Source organism: Pteropus medius, unplaced genomic scaffold, assembly GCF_902729225.1.
Source record: "Pteropus medius unplaced genomic scaffold, Ma_sr-lr_union100, whole genome shotgun sequence".
Taxonomy (NCBI): Eukaryota; Metazoa; Chordata; class Mammalia; order Chiroptera; family Pteropodidae; genus Pteropus; species Pteropus medius.
Genome location: NW_024351543.1, coordinates 1,510,572 through 1,523,544, shown reverse-complemented (window position 1 = coordinate 1,523,544; position 12,973 = coordinate 1,510,572). Strand labels below are relative to the sequence as shown.

The 12,973-nt window shown below is 32.2% G+C and overlaps 1 long non-coding RNA gene across 10 annotated transcripts in view; it reads left to right on the top strand.

The window, feature by feature from the left end:
• Positions 1-12,973, top strand: part of LOC120586611 (uncharacterized) — a 696,355-nt gene that overhangs the window by 159,363 nt on the left and 524,019 nt on the right. The gene's annotated exons all lie outside the window — the stretch shown is intronic.

Here is a 12,973-nt window from a genome sequence, read left to right as displayed (position 1 = left end):
TTTTATCATTTAACTACAGTATGATATTCTCTTTTTCCCCTTTCCTCTTCATGTCCATGTTTTTGTTCTTGACATTTTACCTAATAAAATGTTTGAAGGTAAGCCTTGAACAACTTGCGTCATTTCTGCTTTAAAAACACTCCTTTAAGTTTTGCTTGTCCATTTCTAATTGTCCTTTGGGCTCATAAGGAGAAGTGAGAGATCAGTTTACTTCCTCTTAGAGTTTAGAAGGAAGATAATGGAGTGGTTCAGAGTAGGTTTGAATTTTAATTTTTGGTCTCCTTAATTCTTGCTTGGTTACACATAGTTTGGCCTCATGCTAGCCAGAAATGAGAGAGTTTGTGAAAAATTCAATTGCCGTGTTAGCATTTCTGGATAACTTATAAATTCAGATTATTTCTCTTCATATCTTCAAAATATCTATTATTTTTTTACCTGAGAAATGTAACTAAGTTTTAAAAATCTATACAGCAAAGATTTTATTCTGCTCCAAATAATAAAAACTCCCCTGCTGAAGTGCAAGTGTAAATATTGTGCTCCAATAGGAAGCTACCACTTGACTTTATCTTTATTTTTAAAATGTTATATATTATACCGTTCCTAGATTCTGTGGATAAGGATGGCAAATGTAGCATTATGAACTGTTTGTCACCATCACACAAAGTAAATAAGGAAGCAAGAAATATCTGGATACTAAAAAATATTACAGTATAAATTCTTTAGACCAGAAACCATGATTCTTCTTTTTGATTATGCCTGTAGAATAGAGCATTTACCAAAGAGTAAATACTCAGTCAACATAAATTGATGGTGAAAATTCCTAAAGGTTAGCCTTGAAAAGAAAGCTTTATAATTGTCTTTGCAGCTTTAAGGAAAATTTCACTCCAGAAATGCTATTTATTGAAAAACACAAATATTTGTCTGGAGACACTCAAATAGAGATGAGTCCATTTTTAGTACATTGTGTGGGGAGTGACATGCATGGAACTCCATTAATAGCAATGTATGTTGTGTTCTTTTCATTTCATTTTGCTAATGAATTTATTATCAGATTGATGGGTGCTCAGAACAGGAGAATTAATTTGCAGAATAAGTAGTTAGAGGAGTGTATACATCGCAGACGTAAGGGCCTGTAAAGCAACCTCCATTAGAGGTCAAGCTCTGGATACACAAGGACACTTGGAACCATTTGCTTCTCATCAGGTATGAATTGAACCAGTGAACTTTTGTCTATAGATTCATTTTATTTATAGAGGGTGATATCATTTCCCAGGTAGCATTTGGAAATGTGTGCTTATTACAGTGGCCGGGAAGCATTATTGGAATTTAGTGGATAGGGGAAAGAGATGACTTTACGTCCTTCAGTATGTGGACTAATTACGTAGAAGGGGGACTTGACCAGCTCCCAAAGCCAATATGTAGAGAAACGCTATTTAGACAATCATATTGGTATCCTTTATGTCAGTAGTTTTCAAACTTTTTCATAATAACCCACAGAAAGAAATCTATTTAAATTATGACTTATTATACACCTGCAGAAATAAGAAATTGAAACAAAAATTTCACAAGTCAATAATTACCCTTCCTATGTATGATGCCTATAACTATTTTCCTTTCTATTCTATGTCATTCTATTTCATCCTACCCTATTCTTTTTCTAATCTTTTAAAGTCTGCAACCCACTATCTTAATTTTAAGCCCACTAATAATTACCCTGCAGTTTGAAAAATAGCATTTTAGAGATTTTTAAATTTTCAGGTGAGAACAAGATAAAAGACAAAATAACTCAAGAGCTGCCTCTAATACGATTTGGTTTCCATTTACCCTAAGAAAAGTTCAAAACTTCCACGTGTGAGTATGGTCCAGATTTCTTTTTGGGAGAAGCCTTGGGCCCATATATCAGCAGTCAAGTTATAAAGCCTGGCTGCCACCTTTGCCCTCTGTTGCCAGTGAAGGAAGAGAATCAGAGAACGCTATCCCAGCTCACTCACAGCATTTGGATCCAGAGACTCAATGTTACGTCCGTGGTACATATTATGAACCATTTGGCAGTATGTTAAAATGAACGGTTCAGTGAGATGAAAGTAAAACACTGCTCATCGTGTCAAAGTGAGTCATCTTTAAACTGTGGGATAGTGACTGGGCATATTGGGTCTCTCTCTTTCATGTTGTCGATTGAGGCAAATGCAGAGTCAAGTATCCTGCATGTTTCTGTGTAGGGTCCAATTTATCATGATTGTATAAAGTTAACCAAGATTCTTGGCTTCTCAGAGTATTGACAGAATGTTAGCTTTTCAAAATAGTGTTAAGGGCATAGTTGCTGATGGTAAGCTTACAAAGAGAACCTTAATTTTCTTTATGTCTTTCACCTGAAGTGATTATACCAATTAAATCTAATCCATAGTTCTCACCTGAGAGAGGGAAAGGTTAATTTGCAAAAAGCTTCCCTAGTGATTTCAATATGTCTTTCTTACTAGAGGACCATTATTTGGCTATTTCTGGGATACCTATCTTGCTATCTTGAATCTTCAGGAAACCGTCAGTACAGGATTTAGTCACATAGAGGTGAGCTGAGTATGGTCAGTTTTCTGCTGTCATCTTCCTGGTCCCTGTGCTGTTTTCATGAGTGTTTGTCTGCCTGCTTGACTGAAAAGGCCAGGATTTACCTTCATCCCTTGCTTTTGTTTGTTGACCCAGTGACAATTGCAGAAAGCCTTGAGTAATGAATTAGAGATTTATATTTGGAGGTTGAGAGATTAAAACCATCTCCTCTTTCTGTGAACTGAGTTTGATTACCATTTATGCACATTTTTTTTCAGTATGGCTTGTACAAAGACCTCAGTCTTATTTCTAGTAGTTAACCACATTTTAGTATTAAATCTTTAGCATGATATATAAATGTTTCAGATCTATTTATAAAATAAATCCAACACTGTTTGGCACCAAACTTTAAAATGGATTTAAATAATTAGACTTAGTATGCCACAAAATTTTCCCTTTCCTGTTCTACTTTTACTAGAACCCTCTCCCAGTTATTTTCCACTCATGTGCCATCTGTGGAAATAGGATTATTTTCTTACAAACAAAACAAAATAAAATGTACCCGCTTCCCTTCCAATTTTTGTCCAACTTTACCCAGAGAAACATATTTTCTAGGTAGGCGAAATCAGAGATAAAGTGATAGAGTAACACTTGTCTTTTGCTTTCCTCTTTTGTAGCCATTATTTCTTATGTGAAGTTGCAACTTAACAGGGCCCTAATCTTCCCTTACAGTGTGAAAAGACTTACCTGGGAGACATCTCTGTGTAGAATTTCAGATTTAAGAACAAGAGCTGAGGTAATGAAGACTTGTCCCACTTAAGGTGGACAGCACAAAAAGAAACAGTGATTTTTTTGTTTGTTTGTTTTATCAAAGTCCTTAGAGAGTGGTTGTCATTAAGTCGATGAAGCCAAGATTAGAAGACAAGCTCAAAGTGCAATAGTACAACTAATAAGTGAATTTAAGTCAAGGATTAGGAATGAAGCAAGAAGATTCAAAAATGGAGAGAAGATTTTGGGGGAGCTCTATGAAGAGAACTCAGGAAACTATTTTGTTTATATTGGTCCTCAATCACTTGATACATGGATCTATATGTCTGACTTTTAGTTAGAGCATCCAGGTAGATGGCAGGAGGCACAGCTATCCTGTCTCTGGCAACTGCCATTTAGGAAATGCCCAGGAGTCTCTGGAGCTAGAGTTGTTAGAATTAATTCACAGTCATGGGGTGGCTCAACGTGCTGGTTACCCAGGGTTGGTGAGAGGCGAGATGCTTCATCTCCAACTCAAGTAATCATAGTGGGAGCAGTACTGTTCACATCAGTTTCCACCTGTTCCAGCCAGGACCCAGTGAAGTGTTCTATTCCTCTGTTATTTCCTCCAGGATGCGATTGGCTTCTAATAATATTTGCTGCTTGAGTGTACCTGAAGTGCCATAAATCTTTCTACTTTGGAAGAGAACCTATGACTATTCAAATTTCACTTTCTCTCAGTGTCCTCATTGAAGCATGCTGGAACTGGCACTTAAATTCTCCTTGATTAGGTGGATCCTTTCTGACTCTACAATCTCGGCTTTAATGATATGTCTCCAAAGCAGCTTTCTCAGATCATCCTATCTAAGGTAGGGTTCTCTCAGTAATACATACCACTGCATTGTGTTTACTTCTTGGCTCTAGGAAATTATAAGTGTGTGTGTGTATCAAAAATTATATTTAGTGCAGTTATTGATATGTATGGATTTATGTATACCATTTTATATTTTATTTCTGGTTTGTTCCTTGTTTTCCATTCCTCCCTTTTCCATTTCCTGCCTTGTTTTGAGATTATTTGAACTTTTTTAATACTCCATTTTAATTTATCTGTTGTGCTTTTGATTATATATTTTGGATAGTTTTTTTAGGGGTTATCCTAAGGTTTATAGTATACATACTTAATTTTTCATAGTCTTCTCAGAATCAACATTTTATCACTTCAAGTAGAATGTAGAAATCTTGCCACGATATAACTTTTTTATTCTACCGGTTTTGCATTATTGTTGTCATATAACTACATACATTGAAAATCCCATCAGATAATGTTATAATTTTTGCTTTCAACTCTCAAATGTATTTTGAGAACTTAAGAAGAGAAGAATCATATGTTATGTTTACTCATATGCTTGTAATTTCTGTTGCATTTCCTTTATTCTTGATGTATAATGTTTCCTTCTGGTATCATTTTCCTTCTCTCTGAAGAACTTCCGGTAGCAATTCTTTTAGAGAGGTTCACCTGGCAACAGATTTTTTTAGTTCTTTTTCATCTGACAAGGTCTTTATTTCATTTTGTTTTGTAAAGATATTTTTACTGGATGTAGAATTCTACGTTGACAGTTCTTTCCTTTCGGCACTTTAAAAAAGGTGTGTCATTTCCTTCTGGCTTCTAATGTTTCTGATGAGAAATCCAGTCATTTGAATAATTGTTCCTGTACTATGTGATTTCCTGTGGATGTTCAAGATATTTTTCTTTATCTTTAGTTTCCTCAGTTTACTTTTGATGTATCTGGGCATGGATTGTTTTTGTTTTTATCCTGTTTGGAGTTTGTTGTACTTCTTGAATCTGTAGTTTTATGTGTTTCACAAAATTTGGGAAGTTTCCAACCATTATTTCTTCAGGTACTTTTTCAGCACTGTATTCTTCCTGCATTCTTTCTGATACTCTGATGACATGAATGCTAGACTTGTTATTGTCCCACAAGGCGTTGAGCCCCTTTTTATTTTTTATTTTTGTTTGTATTGGATAATTTCAGTTGATCTCTCTTACTACAACTCAATGATTCTTTTCTCTATCATCTTCATTGTTACTGAGAGCATACAGTGATGTATTGTTGTTATTTATTTTCTTTTTCTGCTTCAAGACTGTTCCTTGTTGGAGTATTTAATAGCAAATTTGAAGTCTTTGTCTCACAACTTAAACATCTGTCTCATTTCAGTGTGAGTGTTAATTATCTTTTCTCAGGGGGGTTGAGATTTTCCTGGTTCTTCATATGCCTAGTAATTTCGGTTGTAATCTGGACATTTTTATTATTATGTTATGAGATTTCGAATCTTATTTAAATTCTATGGAGAATGTTCATATTTTTGTTTTGGCAGTCAGTTGATTTTGTTAGATTCAGGTCATAAGTTACAAGTTGCCTTCTGTGATTCCAATGCCAGTTTCATTTTCAGTGCTTTTCATATCTGTCCTGCATGTGTATCAATGGCCAGTCTTGGACCTAGGCACTAGCCTATTTGTTAATTTAGTTCTCAATTTCCTTTGTACACTGATTAAAACCAGATCCATATATGTGCAGCTCAAGATGAGCCCAGAATTTCATAACAACTTTGTGGAGTAACTTTCCTAAGCCTTTTTCTCTCCATGACATCGCTGGTAGTTTTTAGTTCCCTAGAGCTTCACTTTGTGGTTCTCTAGCCAGCAAGCTGTGACTTTATTTACTTCACTCTGATGCATGTTTCTGTGACTGTGCCCATGTTTAAAGCCAAGTCATGAGAAGACATAGAGAAACATGAAAGCAATGAGAGTTTAGCCAACCCTTTTGGGACCACAACTATATTTTAAGCTATTTTTTTTTTTAATGAAATGTTTTACTGCAATAAAACTTACGTATAAAAAAGTACGGAAATCTTAAGTATATGCCTCGGTGAATTTTTGTAATTTGAACATACCCATGCAGGCAGCACCCAGACCAAGACACAAAGCATCACCATACCACAGAGGTCCCCTCATCTCTCTTTCCACTCCTGCTCCCCCAGGGTATCATTTGATATATCTTCTTTTGCTTATGTTTGTGAGATTTAGTCATGCTGTATTGCGTCTATGTAGTTGTAGATTTTAAAAGACATTTTAGTACTTTATAATACTCTTGTGTATGAATATGCCACAATTTTACTTTTTAAGCTATTCTCCAGGAGATGGACATTTAGATTGTTTCTAGTTTAGGGCAATTATGAATAGTGGTTGTGATATACACAACCTAGTTCATGTTTTGTTGTTCCTGTCTAAGTATTTCTGTTGAATATATACCAAAGGATAACATTGATGATATGCCTATGTTCAGCTTTAGTGGATATTGCCAAACGTTTCCAAAATGACTATACCATTTTCTACTCTCAGTATCAGTATATGAGAACATCAATTGCACTAATCCTTGACAACACTTAGTATTATCTGTCTTTTTAATTTTAGTTTTTCTCATAAATGTGGCAGGGTAGCCCATTATGGTTTTAGTTTGCATTTTTCTAATGACTTGTGAAATTAAGCATTTTTCGTGTGTTTATTTTACATTTAGATATGCTTTAATGCAAGGATTCCCAACCCCTGGGCCGCAGACAGGTACCAGTCCGTGGTCTGTTAGGAACCAGGCTTCACAGCAAGAGGTGAGCAGTGGGTGAGCGAGCAAAGCTTCATCTGTATTTGCAGTCGCTCCCCAGTGCTAGCATCACCGCCTCAGCTCCACCTCAGATCATCAGGCATTAGATTCTCATAGGAGCACCAGACCCTGGTGCCAAAAATGTTGGGGTCCACTGCAATGTGATATGCGTATTGAAGTTTATCGCTCATTTCCAGTTGGGTTTGTTACTATTTCTGTTACTGACTTGTAGGGGTTTCTTTATATAGTCCAAATGTATGTCCTTTGTCAAATATACATGTTAAAGCTATCTTCTCTTGCTTTGAGGTTTGTCTTTTCATTCTTGTATAATCATTTTTTGACAAAAATTTTTCATTTCTATGAACTTTATTAGTCTCTTCTTTTACATATTTTTTTTTATATATATCTGGTTTTAAAAAGAAAAATACTCTGTGTACCACAAGATCATGAAGACATTTTTCTTTGTTATTTTCTAGAAGCCTTATTGTTTATCGTTAACATTTAGGTCTACATTTTATCTGGAATTTATTTTTTGTGTAAGATGTGAGGGGAGAATTGGGGTTAACAAGATTCATTTTATTTATTTATTTATTTATCTATTCTTTTGCCAATAATACATCGTTAATTCGTGTAGATTTAGAAGTCTTGTACCTAGTAGTGTAAATCCTTTAGATATATTCTTTTCGATTATTTTGGTTATTGTTGGTCTTTTGTTTCTATAAAAATTTTAGAATCTTCTAGTCAATATCCACAAAATATAGATTGATATCCAATCTTTAAATGCATTATATTTCCCATTATTTTAGTCTTCTTTAATTTCTCTTAGTAATGTTTTACAGTTTTCTGTGCAGAGGACTTGCATACTCTTTGGTAGATTTATTCCTAGTAATCAATTTTATTTTATGCTCTTGTAAAGGGTATTGTTTTAAGTTTCGTTTTTACATATCTGTGCTAGTATATTAGAAAACAATTCTTTTATATATATTGATCCATTGTGTAGTTAGGGATCTTGCTAAATTCATTTATTCAATGAGATTTTGTGTATTCTTTTGGAGTTTTTAGGAACACAGTCATGTTTTCCATGATAATTACAGTTTTATTTCTACCTTTTCACTCCATATACCTTTATCTTTTACAGCTTTATTGAGAAATAGTCGACATATAAAATTGTGTAAGTGTAAGGAGTACAATGTAATGATTTAATACTCTTAAATGTTGTGAAATGATTACCACAGTAAGGTTAGTTAATACCTCCCTCTCCTCATAAAATTACCATTTTTTGCTTTTCTATTTTGGTGAGAAAATTGAAGAACCACTCTCTTAACAACTTTCAAGTATACAATACAGTATTGTTATATTATATCCTTAGAACTTACTTTTTTCATAACTGGAAGTTTGTGCCCTCCAAGTAACTTTAATTTCTATTTCTTGACTTGTTACATTATCTAGGATCTCTGGTACAATATTGAATAGAAACATGTTTGCTCTAGGTTTTTTTTAAATCATAAATGCCTTTTATCATATCAAAGAAATTCCTCCTGATTGCTCAGTTTGAGTTTTGTGTGTTTGTGTACGTGTGGAAATCATGAAAGGGTATTGAATTTTATCACATTCTTTTCTGGATTTATTGAAATCATAAATATTTTCTTTAATACGTTAACATGGTAAATTCAATGTATTTTTAAATGCTAAGTCCATCCTTGCATTCCTAGAATAAACCCAACTTGAAGTTGATGTGTTGTCCTTTTTTTTAAAATAGAGAACTGAATTGAGTTTGCTAATATTTCTTTAAGATATTTCTATCTGCATTCAAAAGAGAGATTGGCCTGTAATATTAATTTTTAATGTCTTTATCAAGGTTTGGTTGCATAGTTATATTTTTCTCATAAAATGAGTTGGAAAGTATTCCTCTTTTTCTACCCATGGATGAGTTTGTATATGATTGGTGCTATTTTTTATTTTTTAGTTTTAGATATTTCAGAGAATTTACCTGTGAAGCTATTTGTGCCAGAAATTTTCATTATGAAAAGGTTTTAAATTAAATTCTCAGTTTTTAAAAAGATATACAACTGTGCAGTTTTTTCACTTGTTCTCGTGTTCATTTTGGTAAAATGTGTTTTTCAAGAGATTTATCCATTTCATCTAATTTAAAAAATTTATCGATATTAAATTGTTCACCATATCCTCTTATTATCTTTATAATAGCTGCTTTTTCATCTAGATTTTCGAATTTATAGATATGATATTGTTCACTGTATCCTATTATTTTCTTAGTAATGTCTGTAGCATCTATAGAAGTGGCCCATTTTTCATTCCTATTAATACTATTTGTGCTTTTTTCTGTTTGTTTTAAAAATCTGTATTTCTAGAGGATTATTAATTTTATTTGTCTTTCCAAAAAACAGGTGTTGGATTTTTTTCATGTATTTATTACTTTATTTCAAAATATTTGGAGTATTTTGTGATTAACATTTTCTTGCTGGTTTCGAGTTTAATTAACTATGGTCAGAGAATTAACTATATATGCTATGTGATTTAAATACTTTTATATTAATTGAGAATTGCTTTATAGCTCCATTTAAGGAACGTTTTGGTAAATGTTGTATGCATTCTGAAATAATGGGTATTTTGTAGTTGTTGGATGTAGGAACCTATAAATATCCATTATATCAAATTTGTTAAATCTTTTCTTTACCTACTGATTTTTTATCTTCATATTTTATCATTTACCGAGAGACATTACAGTTTCCTATTTTGATTGTAATTTGTCTATTTCTCTTTTTAATTCTATTGGATTTTCCTTTTTAAGGATAAATTATTAGTTGTATACAAATTTAGAATTATAGTAATTTCTTAGTAGGTTAATCAGGACTGCTAATCATTATTAAATGATCTTCTTGTCCTATATCTTGTCTTATATTCTATTTAGGCTGATATTATAATACGTAGCTATACTGGCTTTCCAAAAGAAAATGATGTTTGGAAATCTTTTTTTTATTCTTTTGCTTTCAAATTTTCTGTACTCATATTAAGGTATATTTTTTATGAACATTACATTGTTGTTTTTAACTTGAAGTCTAACAATGCTTGTCTTTCAAGTATAATACTTAGTCTGTTTATATGAAATGCAATTAGTAGTATTTGTGGACTTAATCCTATCATTTTACTATATTTCTACTTTTCCTATCTATTTTATATTTTTATTTCTCCTTAACTTCTTCATTATTAGTCAGTCTTTTTACTTCATTGTACTCCTTTTATCTTGCTAATGATATATTTTTTTAATTTTTTAGTGGTTATTTAAATAAAGCATAGTGTAAATAATAGCTTTTATTCTTTCCAGTAAAGAAATTGTATTTGTCTCTTTCTTACCATTTCTGCTACTATTATCCTGTATTATAATCCTTCAGCTGCTCAAATTCCTACAAGAAATTACTGTTATTGTTTTTTTTTTTCAGCCAATATATATATTTTTATATTTACTCAGATATTAACCTTTTCTGGTGTATTTTATTCTGAGATAATTTTCCTTCTACCAGAAAGATATCCTTTAGTATTCTTTATGGTATGAATATACTGGTAACATTTTTTCTCAGTATTGTTTTCTTAAAAATATTTTTTTTTGCATTTATATAAAAAGATAATTTTATTTGTTTTAGAATTCTAGATTGGTAGTTAATTTTTAAAAGCACTTTGAAGTTATCATTGCTTTGTTTTCTGATTTCTGTTGTTTTTCATGAGAAGCTATCGAATTATTTTCTTTAGAAAGTAATACTTTTATTCCTCTGACTCTTCTGAGATTTTATTTTTGATATTTTTTATTTTAAGCATTTTATTTTATAATATGTCTTTTTGTGTCAGTTTCTTTGTGTTTATCCTGCTTGACTTCTTAGACATTCTTGAATCTATGCTTTGATAGCTTATGTCAATTTGGAAAAATCTTGGCCATTATTGTTTTGAATATTCTTTCTACCCTTTCCTTTTGGAACTGGAATTATTTTTATGTTGTACACCTTTTTATTCTAACATGTTCCATAAGTCTTTTTTCTTGTATTTTCCATTTTTATTTCTGGCTATCTTCTACTGAGCTATTTTCGAATTCATGAATTCTCTCTTCTCTTGTGTCTAATCTTCTATTAAATCCTGCTGTTGAGTTCTTAATATCATTTTATTTTATTTAGAATAAAAATATTTTTATTTTAGTTTTAATTTTTCAATTATAGTTGACATTCAATATTATTTTATATTAGTTTCAGGTGTACAGCAGAGTGGTTAGATATTTATATAATATATGACAAAACCCCAATTAGTTTAGTACCCACTCAGCACTATACATAGTTATTACAATAACTAGATTGTTTATTTGATATTCTTCTTGTTTCTCGAGGTAGCCCTGTATTGCTATGAATTTCTCTCTTAGTATTGCTTTTGCTGTCTCTCATAGATTTTGGGTCATTGGGTTTTCATTTTCATTGGTCTCAAGGTATCTTTTCATTTCTTTCTACATCTCATTGTTAGCCCATTCATTATGTAGTAGCATGTTATTTAGCCTTCATATTTTTGTGTGTTTTTCAGTTTTGTTCTTATAATTGACTTGTAGTTTCATGCCATTGTGGTCAGAGAAGATGCTTGATATGATTTCAATCTTCTTAAACTTATTGAGACTTGTTTTGTGCCCTATATGTGATCTATCTTGGAAAACATTTCCATTGTACTTGAAAATAAAGTATATTCTGCTGCTCTAAAAATGCTGTGAAAATATCAATTAAGTCCATCTTGTCCTTTTAGGCCACTGTTTCCTTGTTGATTTTCTGTCTGTAAGATCTCTCCATTGATGTCAGTGGGTGTTAAAATCTCTTATTATGACTATATTACTGTCGCTCTCTCCCTTTATGTCCATCAATACTTGCATTATATATTTAGATAGTCCTATGTTTCAGCTCATAAATGTTTACAAAGGTTTTGTCCTCTTGTTGGATCGATCCCTTTATCATTATGAAATGTCCTTATTTTCCTCTTGTTATAACTTTTGTTTTAAAATCTATTTTGTCTAATTTTAAGTTTTGCTACCCCAGTGTTGTTTTTTTTGTTTCCAGTCACATGAAATATGTTTTCCATCCTTGTACTTTCAGTCTGTGTGTCTTTTGACTTGAATTGGGTCTTATTTTCTTATCCATTCAGCTACCCTATTTCTTTTGATTGGAGTGTTTAATCCTCTTACATTTAAAGTGATTATTGATAAGTACATAGTTTTTGCCATTTTATTATTCATATTTATGTCCTCCACCACTTCTTTTTCTTAAAGAGGTCCCTTTAACATTTCTTGTAGTACTGGTTTGGTATTGATGAACTTCTTTAGCTTTTACTTGTCTAGGAAACTTTTCTCTCCTTCAATTTTAAATGATTGCCTTACTGGGTAGAGTGATCTTGGTTGTAGTTTCTTTCTTTTCATTACTTTTAATATTTTGTGCCAGTTTCTTCTGGCCTGAAAAGTTCCTATTGAGAAATCAGCTGACAGTCTTATGGGAGTTCCCTTGTAAGTAACTAGCTGCCTTTCTCTTGCTACTTTTAAGATTCACTCTTTATCTTTAAACTTTGGCATTTTAATTATGATGTGTCTTGTTCTGGGCCTCTTTGATTTCTTCTTGTTTAGGACTTTCTGTGCTTCCTGGACTTGTATGTCTATTTCCTTCACCAGGTTAGGGAAGCTTTCAGGCATTATCTCCTCAAATCTCAAATAGGTTCTCAATCACTGCTTTCTCTCTTCTTCTTATGATACCCATATGATATGAATGTTGTTATATTTGATGTTGTTCCAGAGGTACCTTAAACTTCCTCATTTTCTTTTTATTTTATTTTATTTATTTATTTTTTGCTGTTCCAATATGTGTTTTCTACTACATTGTCTTCAAATCTCTGGTCTAATCTTCAGCTTCATCTAATCTGCTGTTGAATCTTTGTAATGTATTCTTCATTTCAGTTATTATAGTCTTAATTCCTGACTGGTTCTTTTTTATGGTTTCTATGTCCTT